The following is a 19,979-nucleotide window of genomic DNA, read 5'->3' as shown; positions in this document are numbered from 1 at the left end:
ATCAATTCCAAGTTAATGATGTTAAGTACTTAAAAAAGAGGTTCAAGACATGTTAAACTTGGCGTGGTAATATGAACAATGAGAGCAATATTGTTAATATCTATTATTGAACTCAAACAAATGGTGGAGATCAGGATGGCATCCAAGTAATTCAAGATTTGTTGTTAGGAATTGGTGGTCCAACGACTAAGTTAAAGACCACTTTGTATGAAGCAATAACTTTGTAACTTAATGGTTTGAAAGTTTTATTATAAGTAGGAGATTGCGGACATTAGTATCATTCTCACTAAACCAACAAGTGTTGGTCCAAGTGGAAAGAATTTAGACACCTTAAACATCATGTTTTAGGTTCAATTCTTGGGGTTGTGTGTATTAAAAAAAATATTAGGAGGGATCCCTGTTATGGCGCCTAATAATACCCCGAGAGATTTAGGGGGTGTTTGGGTGATTGCCCAAACCTTGGTTTGGGAAAAAATTACCCAAACACCTATCAATTTTTCAAAACCATGGTTTTATGACAAAACCATGGTTTGCCTATCAAAACTAAGGTTTTGTAATAAGTTAAAATTTTTTGCTTTTTGAGTGGTTCTCCCCCTACCCCCTACGTATGGTAATTTTTTTTTTGGTTGAAAATAATTATTTAGTTTTCTAAAAACATAATCTTATATTTTATAATTATATATACACATATCAAAAATTACCACATCTTGTTTTTAATATAAGACCTCATTTGATTTTTATTTAGTTCTAAATATAAAACCTCAATCTATTTTATTTCTCATATTTGTCTATCGTTTTTCAAGTTATAACCAGTAAACTTGATTAATAGGGATATTGTAGGAAATACAACACCTGTTTATTACAAATAACTAACTTAACTTATTTTTTTAATTTACTCAAATTAGTCAACTAACTCTTACATTTACAACTGGATATAGTAATTAATATATGTTTTTATACATTATTTATTATGTTGGCAAAAAAAATTAATAAATTTATTATTTCGGTTTTTAATGTAGGACCTAATTGGAGATTTAATATTAGTCTTAAATGTAAGATTATTGTTCCGGTCATTAATGTAAAACCTAATTAGAGAGTTAATATATAGACAAGGTCTTAATACCTTCATCAATAGAATCTTCATTTCATATGGCTCGGCTTTGTGACTCTATAAGAGATCAAATTATTCACTATATACAAGAATAATCATGTCCCTTTTATTTTCTTTTTTCTTTTCAGATAATGTAATGTGTTGTTAAAAAAAACTACTTGGACAAATACATTTTGTTGCAACCTCTATTATTAAGACAATTAATATGAAATTTTTTTGGGTGATTATTTAATTTTGTGAAAAAAAAATATGGGATTTCATCTTTAAAATTTTTAAGAAATAATAATATTTTTTTGGAAAAGTAAATCATTTTCCTAAAAACATATTTAATTATTTTATTAATTATATTATTTATGTCTTATTTATTATGTTGCCAAAATATATATTATTAACAAATTTATTACTTCAAATAAACATATACTATGAAATATATCTTACATGTAATCATCATTTAAACTTATGCCTTTTTTAGTAATTTCTACATATCAAAAAGCACTTCTGACAACAATTATCCAAACACTCTCACTTTATCAGAATCACTTTTTCAGAAAATCTATTCTTTCACTGTTTTGCCTCATCCAAACCATGGTTTTGCCTCATCCAAACACCCCTTTAGTCTTTTACTGTTTAGATGGGAGGATACTCTAGGCAACAACAAAAAAAGTATCTTTCTCTCTAATTAAAAAAAGAAAAAAAATGCATGAGGGAAACTCAGCAAAGGCGCAGCTAGCGATGTCCAGGATAAGGCCCAATTTAATAATAGAGAAGCGGTAAATCTGAATTGGGCTCTAGGGTAAAAAGCATAATTTGGGCTTGAACATCAGAGCTTCAAGCATAATGGTGTAAAGCCTTCTTTCAATTAGGGTCCATATATTTTGGACTTCAATTGTTTTGTTTGAATTTGTTTGCTTTGTAATGGGCTATAATTTTAATTAATTTGAAGAAGAGCTCAATTTGCTTTTATATTTTGTAACTAGACGTGATTGTTAATAGCTTGGCCTTGAGGCCTAAGTTCTAACTTAATCACTCTTTTGAATTCTAGTTAAGTCATCTAGTAGGTCCACATGATTGCACATTGGATGATCAGTATAAAAGCAAGAGATTAATCCTTTGTTTTACTGTTCATGATCTTTTCATTTAGCTCTTCCTTTTCTTTTTCAAAAAAGTCTCTTCACACCCCATATGTGACTTGTATAAATTGAAACTTTCTTGAAATTAAAGAGATCAAGAAATGTATTTAAGCCTAATTTTAGGCTTCCATAAGTCAAAAGATACTGAAAGTATGAGGAACATCATTATTTAACCATAAACAAGGTAAAAATCTTATACATTGCACAAAAGTTAAATGAAAAACAATGTTTTTGACGAAAATCCAACTTGTTATAGATTTTATATCTTATTTTGACACTGCTTTTTCTTTCTTTCTTTTCCTCACTAGATAGTATGTTCTTATTCTTCCCTTCTGGGTAATTCCAAATATTCAAACAAATGTAACCTATAGAAAGAAAAACCAAAAAAAAAAAATCATGATGAATTATGAATGAAATATAGCTTCAGTTTCAAGTGGATGCTAAAAGAAAAAACTCATATACCATCCCAACAACGCAGCTTAATTTGACCTATCTTTTTTGCTTACTTCTACAGTATCCCCACTCAGTAACTTGTCCACCGCATCGGAAGGAAGTCCAATCATATCCAATGTCTTTTCCCAAACTTTCATGGATGTCTCAAAGTTCTGAGCTTCTTTAGAAACATAACCAAAAGTACAGTCATGATCTATATAAGCACAAACAGGAGAGTCTTGAGCCTTTAAGGACTTGGTGTAATCTTGAACCTGAGGATGTGTAGCAGCGAAAAGTACACTTCTAGCTCCTTCTTTAGGAGTGTATATGAAAAATAGCAGTGATTGAAAAACATATTGAACCATTTTAGGAACATCCCTAAGAACATCTGTGCTTCTCACAGCTCCTGGACTTGCACATACTACACTGATTCCAGATTCTGCAGGAAGCTTCTTCTGCAGGATGTTGCTGAACATCACCTACTTGGTGAGAAAATGTAGTAAAAGTTAAGTAACAACAATCACAGATTCTCTCAATGTTTTCCTTGTTTGTTTCAAAAGATTTGAGTTATTATTATCCTCAATTTTCAGAAAATATTCAGCATGGTCCCCCCCCCCCCAGTTTTGTAAACTCCACTGATGATGAATCTCCTCTACTTGGCCCGATTTAATGGGTAGAAGTTTCTTAAAGATAGCTTAAATGGTTTCATGCCTGTCCTTTATAATTTTCTTAAAGGCTTCAGTTTACTACAAGTTTCCTGTTTCATTGGCCACATCTCAGTTTCTGTACTAGCTTCCTTAAAGTTGAGCAAAACCAATTGAACAGACTTAAACTAAACCAAACTAACCAAAATCAATCAAAAACCTTAAAAAAAAAAAAAAAAGGCCACAATCAGTTTCTCTTATGTTGGAATAAATTTAATCAGTTCGATTATGGAAGAAATCTGTTTGATTTCAATTTTTAGTGGTTAAATTGAAGCAATGATGACAACTTCGTTTTTTGGGCAATGATTGATATTTTTGAGATTTTTTTTAATCCATATAAAGATTTCATGAATATCTCTAAACTAGACACATTTTCGTATACATTACATGGAGTTGAGAAATGAATCACAGTATTCACAACTTGTTCTGGAGAGTGTCCATAGTATTAATAAATAGATAAGAAACAGAATAAAGAACACATGTTATCTGCAGAATTACCTGTGCTAGCTTGCTACTTGAGTAGCCTTTGAAGCTTGAGAATTTCCTTCTGCCAGAAGTAAAATTCATGTCATCTACATCTACAAAGCCAAGAAAGTGAGCTGGGAATTGTTGTTGACAATCCTGCTAGGAGATCCTTTCTTGAGTGATGGTAAGAGCAGTATAGACAACAATGCAGGTGCAAGATGATTGACTTGCAAGTGAGTCTCAAACCCATCTTCTTCTGAGAAAATCTGAGGCTTCCCAATGGAGAATATCCCAGCATTGTTGATCAAAACATTCACAGGTTTTGACCTTGAATTCCACTCTTCTGCAAAATTCACAACAGATTGCAGAGAGAGAAGATCCAGTTTCATCACCTCAATATTAAGCGGCTTTGCTGCATCAGAATCAGTATCAGAAGAAGAAGAAGAAGAAGAAGGGGGAGAAGGTGAAGAAGATCTTTCACGGTTCCACCGGTTTACTAAGTCATGAGCTGCCTTTTGGTTTCTTACCGCCATGACTAAGTGAGCTCCTGAGAAGGCTAAGTTTCTGGCAATTTCAAGGCCAATTCCACTGGTGGGACCAGTGAGAATGATTGTGAGATCAGAAAGAGGAGGTAAAGGCAGAGGGCTTTTGAGGCGTCTCGATGTGATTTTCTCAAAGAAGATCTCATGGAGGAGAACAGACCAACCTCTTAGATAATCTGTGAATGATAAGCCTTGCTTTTGTTTCCGATTAGACAATCCAAGTTGGTGGGAAGTTGGAGATGAAGCCATGAAATGAAACAGAGTTCTGTTTGGTGAGATTTTCCGGGAAAATGGTGGTATAGTGGTAGGAAGAAGAAGAAGAAGATAGTAGCATAAATAGATAAATATCCATTTGGTTAGTGCGCAATAACTAGTACCTCATGTATCAGAAGACGCATCCAAGTCCAAAACTAATCGAAGCCATTAATCATAGCAAAAACAGTTGGCCAGTATGCAGAATTGACCAGCACTAATTTTGGGTTTTGATTTCTTTAAGAATTAATTTTTATTGGAAAATTTAAAATACCCATTTACCCAAATAATATTAGTTTGAATTCGCATTAACAGAACAGGCGCATACACCAAGTCATAAATAGAGACGGAAAAAAATTGTTGGTTCCTTCATTTTTTTTTTCCCTTCCAGAGCTGCAAATGTCAATGTTGCATTCACAACGGAATTGAGACAGACACACACATTTGAATAGTTTCATGAATTCAATTAAGGATATAATTTTTCTGTGTTTCAGACAAGGGAGGGAGAGGAGAATGAAGCTTCCTACTAGCAAATAGTCAAAAGTAAAGGTCAGAATTTAAAAAAGCTTGAACTCCAAGTCAACCCCCAAGGACAGGGTCAAGGCTTCACACAGTCTATCTATGCACCAAGTTGAACAGGGAAAAAGGGGGAAATCTTGACCAAAGTTGGTTACATACTCCTCCGGGTCCTAATTACAAGATCCAATTGACTTTTTAGGAGATTAAGAAGTAAGTTAAGTTGGTGTTTTATAATAAATAAGTGTTGTCATTCCTAAATATCCTTGCTAATTAGTATATTGGCTAAAACTATCATTATTAGAAGGATTATCTTGGAAAAAATGCATAAATATAAGAGACAAAATGGATTGGGTCTTATAATTAGGACCAAATAAAAAGTCAAATTGGGTCTTATAATAAGGACCGAGGAGTATCATCGTTCATTCACACACACACACATATATTATATGAATGACGATTTATATATATATATATATATATATTCGCACGTGTGAGAGTGTTCATGTATAATTAAATTCTAGGTTTCGAGGTAAGTTGTACTGTTTATAACTTTTGCCATATATAATTTTCGGTCTTTAATAGAAGAGCTAGTTAACTAATTTAAGTAGATTAAAGAAACCAGTTAAGTTAGTTATTTATAATAAACAAGATGTTATCTTTCTTAAAATATCCTTATTACCATGTGTATTAGCTAACATTATCATTATTATAAAGACTACCTTGGGAAAAAATAAATAAACATTAGAAACAAAGTAGATTGGAATATTATATTTAGGATCAAAATAAAAATTAAACGAAATCTTATATTAATGACAGGAGGTAGTATTATGTTTTTATAAATAATATGGGGTTTTATAGGACTCGATGTTTTTTTATGTGTCAAACCATCTGGTATCTGGTAATTATGTTTCACTTTGGCAGATCTAGGTTTGGGAAGGACAAGGGCTCAAACCTGAGGCCATTGATGAAGCTAGCACAACTCCTACCAACTGAGCCGTGCTTGAATTGTGAAAGTCTTGTCAATTGGCAGAGTTTGAAATGGGGAATAAGAAAAATGAGGAAAGTAACATTCCAATTAAACAAGGAATCTATTTTCCACAATTTTTTTTCCTTTAGCAATATTTTTGGGATTCATCAGTGTCTAAGATATTTTTTTCTCCTCTTTTTATATGGTTATCTAAACTGGATCATATTCCAGTAATATCGAGTTTAATTAGTGATAGTTCTTTCAGGAGCATTTTGTGCATTCACACATACTCGAATTAGAGACCTGTGTTTAAGTGGGACCAACACCTACTAGTCCTATTTCTTTTTATTTTTATTTTACATTCACAAAACCAACCACTGACCATGAGGCCAGGAAACATTGTTACAAACAGCAGGATCCTCCATTGCCTACATTGTAGTTTCACAAGCTTTGAAATGCATATAAATCAAAGTCATGAAGAGTTCGTTAAATACGCAAATTTAAATAAAATTAAATGCTTTGGCTTTGACTTCTGTAGGAATTTAAGTCTAATCAAATCATACTCTTCTGAGAGAAATATTTGTAGGAGATGTATATATTTTACCCTTCATTTATTATTGTGTTAACTTGATTTACATGATATACAATGTATATAAATAGGGATAAAGTTAAAATTTGTTAAATTTTAAATGAGATTTAATGAAATTTAAAATTTTTCTTAGTCTGTGTGAAACATTTTAGAAAATAACCTGTAAATAAGAGTAGAGGAGTAACTACCTAAATGAAATAACGGATCAAGTGACATATCATTTGTAGAGGCAGGGGGAAATTCAACAATTTTTTCTTTTAATTACCACTCTGGCCTTTATTATACATTATTTGTAGGGAATTTTTTTTTAATCATAAATGATCATTTTCTAATTTTACTCTTATTTAATTCTCATTGAAAAAGAAAAAGAAGAGAGATGTGAGAATGATTTGTAAATAAATAACAAAATTTTTTAATAAAAGTAAATTTGAAAAACTTTACATTTAATGCGTTATTTTGTGAGAATAAGTTACAAATGAATTGACCTAGCCCGTTTAATTTCTTTTAATTTAAGTAAATATTACATTCAATCTTTAAATAAACTCTAGATTATAATTCAAATTGAATTGCAAACTAGATTAAAGATGGGAGGTAATATTATTTAAGACCTCTAGGCCTAGTTAGGAGAAAAATTTAGCGCATACCTATATCCAAATGTTAGCCTATTAGGATCTGCATTTTATTTTATTTTTTCACTTTAATAAACTTGTTTGATTGCACAAAACAGATATTTGTGCTAAAGTGAAGAGAATCCAGGCGCGAGAAATGTCGGTGATTGTTGTGAGTTTGTAACATAAAAAAGAATATACTCATCGATTCTAAATATAAAACCCTTATACTAGTTATTAGGAACAGAAGAGTAATATAAATCAATATACTACCTCCGGTCTTTAATAATATAAGAGCTAGTTTGACTTTTAATTTAAATATAATATCTCAATTTACTTTGTGTTTTATATTTATTCTTTTTTTCCCCTTCAAAATAGTCCTTATAATAATCACACAAGTCATAGATTCCATTAAATGTAGTTTTAACTGATACAACATAACTAGCAAGAATATTCTAGAAAAAACAACTTATTTATTAAAATAATAACTTAATTAATTTTTCTAATCTCCTGAAATTAGTTAATAGACCTTGTATTAAGGATCAGAAGTAGTATTTTTCACTATGGCATGCCTAAATGGCTGCCTTTCAGTCCTCCTTCTTTTCTTCTTCTCTTCTACTTTTGTGCCTTTTTATTCGCAAGTTTAGGCGTATAAACCAACTTAGCGCAAGACGGTCCAATCGTGCCGTTGGGGAAACATCTGACAAAAATTGGAAGCATCAACCCCATGCTACCATTTTTGCAACAATAGAAAAACCAGTTCCTTTCGGTGGAATTTTGCCTGATAGAGAGACAGGGAGAGGGAAGCTTCCCACTGGCATCCAGCAAATGAAGAAAGAAAAGGTGATAATGACGCTGACTTTATTTCTATGTGCTTCTAACCAACTATTCTCAGCATGGTAGGACAGAAACAAAAGTTGGATGTTACCATGCGAGTACATGGAAATGCATCACTGAAGGATCATGGTCCAGGGATCTATGTACCATAATTTTTTCCCCCCCCCCTTAATGCTTCCTTCACTGAATACATAATCACATGAACATGATAATTGACCATGAATACATATGATTCTCTTAGCAAACAAATACGTACGGCTACTTGTCAGCCACAAAGAGGAAAAAAAAGGACCGACCTCCTAGCAAATCCCAACCAGAGAAGAGGGAAGAGAGCTTCTGATAAACTATGTGTCAAGTTGAATTTGACCAAAGATGGTGACAAATTGCTTATATTTCACAAACTGGGTTACCACGAACAATAAAACCTGATCTGCTTGGCGAGTGTGAAACGGGAGAAAGAAGTGAAAGAAGTAAAATTATAAAGCATTCAGTTCATGAATTGATGCATCCACAAATTTTATTCCTCCCCTCTCCATTGTTCTGATACCTCAGTTTCCATTAGTACACTATATGCAAGCAATATCATCAAGTAACTCCTCTATGTACATCTATCTCTAGGACACACATTTTGGCGTCCAAAATGAGATGATTCAGAAGTGGATCTTGAATTACAAGCGTAGCAAGGAAAAATAAGTCACAATTCGCAGTATCCTCTAGTCTTCTGGAAAACTTTATCTGCTTTATAGTTTGAAATATGAATAAAACAATTAGCCCTAAATCATCAATTCCAATGAAAAGAAAACTGCCTAAAATTCCAGAGATGGCCACTTGGCCAGTCAGAAGCATTCTTTGAAGATATTCCTACAGAACTAGCCGAGAGCAGATCATATCCTTCATGAGAGTAATAGTCCCAAAAGCACTGAAAATAAGACCCTACTCAGCTTTCTGACCTGAAACTTGTTTGAGAAGGCCACTATATCCAGTAAGCAGTATGAACTCAAATAGGGTGAAACATCATCATCATCAACAACAAAAAGTGATGGACGGGATAGATAATGTAAAGAACTCTACCAAGCAATTTGATGACCCAAATCAACTTAGGCCCTCCAGCGCATGATGCATGTGCTAGTGGATGGAAGGGATAAAGATCAAGAACAAGAATTTACTGTTAGAAACATCTTGTACACAGCCTTTGAATGATGTAACAATTGAAGGGATAGCCTTTTGTCAACAAAAATATCGTTCCATACGCTGTTCCATAGTTTATACTTTATAAGAACTACACCATATCTTTCAAATCCTACTGTTCATCCGGGAGTGATATGGGGCTCCAAGGGAATGCAATACAAAAATTTAAGCACAAGCAACAGCTGACTTTAGACAAGCATTAAAATGACACGCACAAAATATTTCATCTTCAAGTAGGTTAATATGAGAGAAGCATGTGGCCTATATATTAATGGAAATTCAAACGAGTTTAGAATGACGCAGACTTGAATAAGCAGAATTATATGAACAGCACAGGTAATTAAATTTTTATTTATATGGCTGCTAAGACTCCAGCTTCAGTAGATGGCTCTACTAACCTGTAACAAATGTTGGAAACAAGATTACAGCTATTAACAGCTACTTCAGCTTGCATAAAATGAGAAGAGAACCATACTTTCAATATGATGATTGTCTAGGAGCCTCTGAATTCAAAAGTGATCAAATAATGTTCATAAATAATACATAAATAGATGGAACAAATACTAAGCGTCTTTATTCATGGTACATAGCTCTGGCACCCAAGTGATTGCAACGAACTCTCGCCATCCAGAAAAAGCAGAATCAACAAATTGCTGAGAGAAGGCAGGCAACCTAGAACAAAGATCCCAAACGAATAAAACCAGCCTCTATGTATTTAGAAAATGATATCCTCATCTTTCTCATTTCCAACAGACAACAAGTTGTGGGCTGAACTCAGTGAAATTCCTTGCTGCAATGAAATTTTCTCGGCAACCTGTTCCTCAGCAAACTGCTTAGACGAAAGCATCTGCCTCTCTATTTCTCTCTTCTTATACCCTTGAATCTTCTTCAACCTAAGAAATCCTCTCTTTCTAGCTCATCCAACTCTCCCTTAATATAACTGATAGTATTCTCCAACCTGGGCTTAACCACATTTTCAAGGGCATTCACTCTCCGGTTTGTCGTCTTGATAGCTTCATCAAGTGTCAAGAAAGATGTCTGAAGTGAAGCAAGCTCAACAAGAACTTCAATTGCCTTAATATAAGCAGCACGACATTGCTGAACTTGTTGGCCACCTCTTGCCAATCCAGTGAGATCATTCTTAGTGACCTCGCCATCACTTGTGTACTCAAACTTGGGGAGCTTAACACCAGCGACGTTCTCTTGCCGAGAACGAACCTTCAGGGAAGCTTCTCGAACATTCTCAAGCACAACGTGTTTGATGCTGTCACCAGCAACGTACTTGGCTTCTGTTAGTGCAAAAGAAGAAGATTTCATTATCTCCCCCATTGATTCCTTGGCAGTGACGATCTTCTTGAGGATCGAACGGAACTGTACAGTCAGAGCATCACTCTTCTTCTTGAGAAGAGCATGCCCCCGCGTAGCTCCAACAAGGCGAGCCTTCATGACTCCAAGCATTGTGACTGTGGGAACCACAGTAAGACGCTGGCTTTGGCCGGACATTTTTCACCCTAAAGATCTAAAAGACAAGAAAACGAAAATCAATGTCCCGAGATTTCTCTGAGACCGAACAGACTGATCCTCAAAGTCTCATGAGGGGTTTGATCGTGACTTCAAAACTACTTCCGAAGATTAGATTTTGAACTCAGAAACAAAAACCCATGTCCGAAAATCGAAGGGCAGAAGAAGAATATAACAGAAGTAGCATAAGTACACAGAAATCGAAATTCACATGTCTCGTTATGCAGTGGAACCCGAATTCACATCCGAAGGATCCCATAAAGATAAATTAAAGTGAATTAAAACTATGCTATGAGAGCGAGAAAGACGATTACCTGTCAAAGAAGGAACTTTCCAATCGGAGATCGAGAACACGAACGGAAAGAAAGAGAATAAAGAAGAAGAGCCTGATGATTGATGAAAATAATTTGGTCGAGTCTGGGGTGGGAGAATGAATGAGATGGGCTTCAGCGCACCTTAGCCGTGCCCGGAAACAACTATTTTTTAAAAACAAAAAAAAAACGAAAACTGTTTTTGGTTCAGAAAGAAACTCTGATCATTTTTGTTTTTGAGATCTGAAAGTCACATGAAGAGCGCAGGATCCTCATCTCTCTCATGGGCCTCTAGGCTGTAGATGAATGTGATGAAAAACATGATAATTAATTTTTTTTAAAAATGGCAACTTTATTAATTAAAACATGATACCTATTCATTCGCCCAAAAAATATCCACTTTTTCACTATCTGAATTCAAATTTCAGATTGCATAAAATTTTGTTGGGATAATTAATATATAAGTCCTTATAGTTTTAACTGTTTTTTAATCAGGTCTCTATAATTTTTTTTCTTTTTATCAGATCCTTATACTTTCATATATTTTTAATCAAGTCCTTATAATTCTTTTTCTTTTTATCAGGTCCTTATTGTTTTACTTTGTTTTTAATTAGGTCCTTGTAGTTTTATTTTTTTTATTTTACAAATAATAGCATTTTAAAAATAATAAATTATTGTAACAATCTTATGTTAATACTCCTCCGGTCCTTATTATAAGACCCAATTTGACTTTTTATTTGGTCCTAATTATAAGACCCAATCTATTTTCTCTCTTATATTTATGTATTTTTTTTCCAAGATAATCCTTCTAATAATGATAGTTTTAGCCAATATACTTAATTAGCAAGGATATTTTAGGAATAACAACACTTATTTATTATAAATAACCAACTTACTTACTTCCTTAATCTCCTCAAATAAGTCAATTGGGTCTTATAATTAGGACCGGAGGAGTATTATTTTAAATTTTTAGTTAAACAATATATTATTTATTTTCAATTCAAATTTTTATAATTATAAAATTCAAATTATAATAATAAATTTTTCTAAAATTAAAATATGATTATAAATAATTTATATTTAAGTATTATTATTATTCTGATTATTTATTAATTACTAAATGATTATATTAATTATTTTGTCCAATTATATAATTACGAAAACTGTTTTTGGTTCAGAAAGAAACTCTGATCATTTTTGTTTTTGAGATCTGAAAGTCACATGAAGAGCGCAGGATCCTCATCTCTCTCATGGGCCTCTAGGCTGTAGATGAATGTGATGAAAAACATGATAATTAATTTTTTTTTAAAAATGGCAACTTTATTAATTAAAACATGATACCTATTCATTCGCCCAAAAAATATCCACTTTTTCACTATCTGAATTCAAATTTCAGATTGCATAAAATTTTGTTGGGATAATTAATATATAAGTCCTTATAGTTTTAACTGTTTTTTAATCAGGTCTCTATAATTTTTTTTCTTTTTATCAGATCCTTATACTTTCATATATTTTTAATCAAGTCCTTATAATTCTTTTTCTTTTTATCAGGTCCTTATTGTTTTACTTTGTTTTTAATTAGGTCCTTGTAGTTTTTATTTTTTATTTTACAAATAATAGCATTTTAAAAATAATAAATTATTGTAACAATCTTATGTTAATACTCCTCCGGTCCTTATTATAAGACCCAATTTGACTTTTTATTTGGTCCTAATTATAAGACCCAATCTATTTTCTCTCTTATATTTATGTATTTTTTTCCAAGATAATCCTTCTAATAATGATAGTTTTAGCCAATATACTTAATTAGCAAGGATATTTTAGGAATAACAACACTTATTTATTATAAATAACCAACTTAACTTACTTCCTTAATCTCCTCAAATAAGTCAATTGGGTCTTATAATTAGGACCGGAGGAGTATTATTTTAAATTTTTAGTTAAACAAATATATTATTTATTTTCAATTCAAATTTTTATAATTATAAAATTCAAATTATAATAATAAATTTTTCTAAAATTAAATATGATTATAAATAATTTATATTTAAGTATTATTATTATTCTGATTATTTATTAATTACTAAATGATTATATTAATTATTTTGTCCAATTATATAATTACGAAACTGTTTTTGGTTCAGAAAGAAACTCTGATCATTTTTGTTTTTGAGATCTGAAAGTCACATGAAGAGCGCAGGATCCTCATCTCTCTCATGGGCCTCTAGGCTGTAGATGAATGTGATGAAAACATGATAATTAATTTTTTTTTAAAAATGGCAACTTTATTAATTAAAACATGATACCTATTCATTCGCCCCAAAAATATCCACTTTTTCACTATCTGAATTCAAATTTCAGATTGCATAAAATTTTGTTGGGATAATTAATATATAAGTCCTTATAGTTTTAACTGTTTTTTAATCAGGTCTCTATAATTTTTTTTCTTTTTATCAGATCCTTATACTTTCATATATTTTTAATCAAGTCCTTATAATTCTTTTTCTTTTTATCAGGTCCTTATTGTTTTACTTTGTTTTTAATTAGGTCCTTGTAGTTTTTATTTTTTTTTACAAATAATAGCATTTTAAAAATAATAAATTATTGTAACAATCTTATGTTAATACTCCTCCGGTCCTTATTATAAGACCCAATTTGACTTTTTATTTGGTCCTAATTATAAGACCCAATCTATTTTCTCTCTATATTTATGTATTTTTTTTCCAAGATAATCCTTCTAATAATGATAGTTTTAGCCAATATACTTAATTAGCAGGATATTTTAGGAATAACAACACTTATTTATTATAAATAACCAACTTAACTTACTTCCTTAATCTCCTCAAATAAGTCAATTGGGTCTTATAATTAGGACCGGAGGAGTATTATTTTAAATTTTTAGTTAAACAAATATATTATTTATTTTCAATTCAAATTTTTATAATTATAAAATTCAAATTATAATAATAAATTTTTCTAAAATTAAAATATGATTATAAATAATTTATATTTAAGTATCATTATTATTCTGATTATTTATTAATTACTAAATGATTATAATTATTTTGTCCAATTATATAATTATTAATTTAAAAATAAAATTAATTTTAAAGAATAAAGTTAATAAATAATTTTTCAAAAACTACAAAGCACCTAATTAAAAAATAAGTGAAACTATAAGGACTTGATAAAAAGAAAAAAAAATAGAAGGACCTAATTAAAAACACACGAAAGTAAAAAGATCTGATAAAAAGAAAAAAATTTTATAAGGACCTAATTAAAAATCAGATGAAACTATAAGGACCTGGAGATTAATTATCCCAATTTTGTTCAAATAAATAGTTTAAAATTTAAAATTTTGTATTTGGTTATTATTTATCTCATGCTATGTACATAAAAAAATTAATTATAATTGTAAATACTGAAGAAAAGGAATGAAATTTATATAATTATTTTGTGGATTCTTATTTTATTAAATGAACTATAAGGAGGTGCCATGTCGAAAATACTTCATCATTGTTTGGGGAAAAAAAACGTTAAAAATAAGAAAACAAGGGATGAAGTCCAAATTATCTTCATTCTTAAAAAATTCAAACAAAAAAAACAAAAAGAAGAAGAAGAAGAAGCAAGATCTAGGAGAAGATATTGAAGGTTTAAAGAGTTGCCCTGGTAATTCAGTCCAAAAAAAGAGTTGCCCCAGTAAGAGAATGTTTGGATTGCAAAAAAAAGTATTTTAACACTCACATTTAGTGCATGATAATACTTCGAATAGAATTATTTCTAGTAGAAGAATATATATACTTAATTAAAAAAAAAACATCAATTCTATTGAGAGACTTTCGCTATTATTATTTTTTTCTGTTCGCTTCTAAGAGTAAAACTGAAAATTTTTCAGTTGGGCTTACCTGCTTGCTTCATCTTGTTGCTGTTGTTCCCCCCCCCCTATGGGGCCATCCTACTTTCTTATATGTAGGCATTGTTCAAATGGACTTCATGTAATGGGCTAGCCTTGCTAAGGTACGTTTTTACCGTTTAATGAATTGTCCTTTTATATTGGGAAAAATAATTTGGAAGTCTTTATAATTTTCCTCCATTTTGAATCAGGTCTTTAAATTTTTTTTTCCTTTTTATGGGATCTTTTAACTTTCAGCATTAGATATATTAGTCCCTACTGTTAAATAAGAGCAAACACCGTTAAAATTTTCTATTAGAAAATGCAGCATCACGTCCGAAACATCTTTTTCATTGAAATATCTTCACCGTTTGTGTCTACCCCCATACCCAAGCTCTTAGACCAAGCTTTCCTCTATCATTCGCTTAGTCCATCAACATCTTCTCCTTCCTACCATGAGGGCTTAACGCATCAAAATAGAGAATAGATCATCACATGTATTCACAAAAACAAGAACAACGCACTTTTAGTAATTCCATAGTTGATCTGCAACATACCCATCACAATCGTCCACGCTCCATAACCACAGTGGCTCGCACATCCATCCCTCTTTTGAGTCCATGTACACAAACCCCTTTACCAATTCCATTATTATTATCTCACTTAGTTCCTCCAACTTAGTAGCCAAGTCCATTACTGAAATTAGCCACAACGAGGACGACGAGTTGATGGGTCGAACTTATCCATCTAAGCAGCCTTCAACACCCAGCACTGCCACTTGCATGTCTCAAGGAGCGAGTAACCCAGGACGAGGAAGGATGTTGATCAGCTCAGGGAAATTGAAAATTGCAGAGCTTCCTTTCATGCTCCCAAAGCAACGACATCATGTGTTTTGACTACTATTTTTAGAGTTGGGAATGTAACCAACCATATGCATGATTTCTTGTGAGGCTTGTGAATTTCAAAGATGCAGTTATCCCAATTTTGAAGTGAGAAAGTGTTACAGGTGAAGGAATGGTGAGGTCGGGAGCATGGTGAGGGGGAGAAGATGTTGAGAAGCGAGCTAAGGAGGAAGGAAAGTTTGGTCTGAGAGCTTGGGTACGGGGAAAGAGATGGATGGTGAAGATGTTTCAGAGGGAGAAGATGTTTCGGACATTCTACTGTGATTTCTAGCAAAAAATTTTAATGGCGTTGGCTCCTATTTTAACCACGAGGCTAACATGTCTAACAGTTGAAAGTTTAAAAACTCCATAAAAAATAAAATAAAAGGTCTAAGGACCTGGCTCAAAATGGAGGAAAACTATAAGGACCTCCAAATTACTTTTCCTTTTATATATTATATAAAAAAAATTAGAGAGAGAGTAAAACTGAAATAAAAAAATTATAATCATTCTTATATACTATCTCTTGTCCTAATTAAAAGACCTCATTTGTAGACTACAAATGAGGTCTTACAATTAGGACTGGAGATAGTAATAAATATCAAACAATGATTAAATGAGATTATGACTATTTAAAAAATAATGTGATGTTTATCTTCCTTTTCAAAAAATTATATATAAATCAAAATTAAGGTAATAGTAACAATTATCTTACCATTGATTTTATCTATTTGAAAATTTTGAATTTAAAACATTCAATTTTTATTTATAAATTATCTCATCATAAAAAAAACAAACAAGTGAATGCAATTTCTTTATACAAAAAAATTTAGATGAGTTGAATTACATGAATTTATCAGAGTCTTGATAATTATAACATCAACAATGAAATTTAAATACAGGTTTTTATAGAATTTAAGTTATATCTAGTATATCAAATGGACCAACTTCTATCAAAAAGTTTGGTTTACATGACACTTAACACGTCCTTAAATGATACTTCCTCTGATCATAAATATAAAACTCATTTTGCAGTGTAATTTACACTATACAATGAGTCTTATATTTAAAACCGAAGGAGTATTTAAGCATAACATCGTGTATTTAACCCTCCATGAATGCAATAATTGTGAGTTATTTTCATCAGGTGAAGGATAAAAAAAATACAAAAAAATTAGACCAACTTTTTATCAACAAGTCAACATAAAATTGAACTTTCTCATTGATTCAGGCTGTGCTCAATCCTCAACCCAACATATTTTGTTGGGCAACCCCTCTCGAGAGTTAACCCAACACATCTTGGGCCTATAAATTTGAATCCAGTGCACACTTCAAGCTACCATGCATATTTTTCTTTTGGAGAGTCTTTACAAGACTCTTTTTTTTTTTTTTTTTACATATTTACCTCGTACAATACAAAACCACTTCTTTACAACTAACCCAAACGGACGCTTAGTATTATTAGTATGTGTTTGGGTGACACTGAAATAACAACTTTCGTATGTAACAAGATAATTTTTATTATATTTATCTCCTACAATGCAAAATCACTAAAAATAAATTAACTCAAAAACTTAAAAAGGCTATGGTATAACCAATCTATTAGCTCAGTTGGTTCAAATAGTTGGATACTTACCCTCTTAGGGAAATTATATTGTTAAATTGAAGCCTTGTGTACAGAGAATTTTTTTTTTGTATAAAAACAATTTAGTTGAGCCGAGTCCTGAGGACTCACCAGAACCATGACAGATCTCTAGACTCAGAGTGTTCATAGAAAAAAATTTTATTGATAAAAGTTTTATCCATGTCATTTGGCCCCGTTGCAATATAATATAGCTTCCAAAATAAAATACTCACATTTAACAAAACGCTATAATACAGACTCCATAGAATAAGTGAAAAATAACAGGAGAAGTCCAACATATGAACCGTTAGAATTCAAAAGAATTTTGTTAAAAAATGCAAACAAAGTTGAGTTTAATGGAAAACGTTACCTCAACATAACAAACCAACATTTGAACCTCTGCTTAAAAAGTATTCATATTTAGTATTAAATAGTATCTTAAATAGGGTTGCTTCCAATAACAAGATATTGGTGCCTAAGGAAAAAAAAAAAAAAACAAAGAAATTTTTGTTTAAGAAATAACTTACAAATACCAATTAAAAAAATTATAAATTTAGAATTCTTAATTATAACTATTTAAATCGATGTTGAAGGCTTGAAGAGTCGTCATCGCAAATGATAAAAGTAGTGAAGGAGGTAGAAGTCAAAGCTCGTGGTGGCAGTACCCGCTTCTCAGTTCTTAGGCAAAGACTTTCAAACTCGTTTCGCCTTCCTCTCCTACTCCCTTCTTAGACATCTAGGCTGTGGGTGGGGCATTCTCTTCTCATATATTTAAAATTGATTTATTTAATATTAACATTATTAATAACATTAATTAAATTAATTTTTAATAAAGTTTACATTTTAATTTAATTTTTATTATATTACGTATGCGAAAAGAAGTTCGTGGAAATTAAAGCATAACTTCACTCCCCAAAAAAAAAAAAAGTTTAGAGCATATGGACAAATTTGGGGGGGTCCCACTAAATTCAACCCCACATTCTAAAAGTCAAGAAAGAACAAATATCAACTAATTTTTATTTAATTAATGTTTTTTATTATACTACGTATGCTAGAAGGAGCTCATGGAAATTAGAGCATGAGCATGAGTTCCCCCCCCCCCAAAAAAAAAAAGAACATATGGACAAATTTGGGGTCCCACTAAATTCAACTCCATATTCCAAAAGTCAAGAAAGAACAACGTGCCACAAGAACTTTGTTTGTCAACCACCGAGCTAGTTGCCTAGCCCTAACACATTAAATGGATCTAGACACGGACACGATGATCCTTCTCCTCCAATCCAATGTAAATGCCCTAGACCCAGACCTTTTCTATCTAGTTTCTACTTTTTCTTTGCTTCTCCCACTTTCCTCACATTTCCTCACCTTGTTTCACTTTCAATAGGGTTCCCATTTATTCAATTTTAGGTCCTAGTCCATTTTTCCCCTTTGGTAAAATACATATGATTCAAATCCCATGTATTGGTTACCCCACTTGAACGACTTCTCATGCATGTTACACTAATTTTCAAACTGTCAACTAAATTCAACGCAATGGATAACAATACGACTAATATTTTATGAGACTGTTGAATTGTATGTTTACGTAAAATATTCATTAAAAGTACTGGCCAAAAAAGTATCCTTGAAAGTATATTATTTGAGGATTTGTTTGGTTGGATTCTGGTTTTTCATGTGTAAAAATTGATCATATGATCATCCTGCTCTCATAGAGTCGAAAAAATAGACTGAGCTCAAAGAAATAGTCCAATTATCCCATCAAAAAATGACAATTTAACCTAAAATTGTTTCTACCCTTTCTAAGACGTGTTGATATAGCTTGCCTTGCCTAACTTCTTTTGATGATGAAAATGACTACATACTTGCTTGATTTATTAGAACAAGACACTTCAGAAAAGTAGCTATATTACCAAATATTTGTTTTTATGTTTGATGTTTGCATACTTTTAACGGAGAAAAAGAAAGGAAGAAGAGAGAATAGAGAGAAGGGGAAGATAGTCAAGATATTAGAAATGAGGGAGAGAAAACAAGAAAAGATGGAGAAAATAAGACGAATGATGGAAGGGAAAATAATTTAGAGATGAGGCATATTTCTACGCATCATCTACAAATAAAACACTATTTCAAAAAATTTAAAAAGATAGAAAAATTCCCTTTGATTAATGATGTTTTGCTAGAAGATGTAAGGAAGCATTAGGAAAAGTGAGAGTAGAAAATCAAGACCTTGTGCTAATCGACTTTTCTAGCTCTACCATTATCTTTCCACTCCTACTTCTTCTTTTTGCTATAAAGAATATTCTTATCCTTTCACTCTTTTTTAAGTATATTTCTTTTCCACATTTTAATGTCATAACAACCAAATGCATGCATGATAATGAATATTCGATTCCACTTCTTATCATTTTA

The 19,979-nt window shown here is 31.6% G+C and overlaps 2 pseudogenes; both read right to left on the bottom strand.

The window, feature by feature from the left end:
• Positions 1–2,681: 2,681 nt before the first annotated feature.
• Positions 2,682–4,633, bottom strand: LOC114724280 (dehydrogenase/reductase SDR family member FEY-like; annotated as a pseudogene).
• Positions 4,634–9,720: 5,087 nt separating this feature from the next.
• On the bottom strand, positions 9,721–11,365 carry LOC114724285 (V-type proton ATPase subunit D-like; annotated as a pseudogene).
• Positions 11,366–19,979: the final 8,614 nt, after the last annotated feature.

The sequence above is a fragment of the Neltuma alba genome, unplaced genomic scaffold, assembly GCF_004799145.2.
Source record: "Neltuma alba isolate B1F8T4 unplaced genomic scaffold, ASM479914v2 tig00012184_pilon, whole genome shotgun sequence".
In the NCBI taxonomy this organism is placed as follows: Eukaryota; Viridiplantae; Streptophyta; class Magnoliopsida; order Fabales; family Fabaceae; genus Neltuma; species Neltuma alba.
This window is presented reverse-complemented; position numbering and strand designations above follow the sequence as displayed.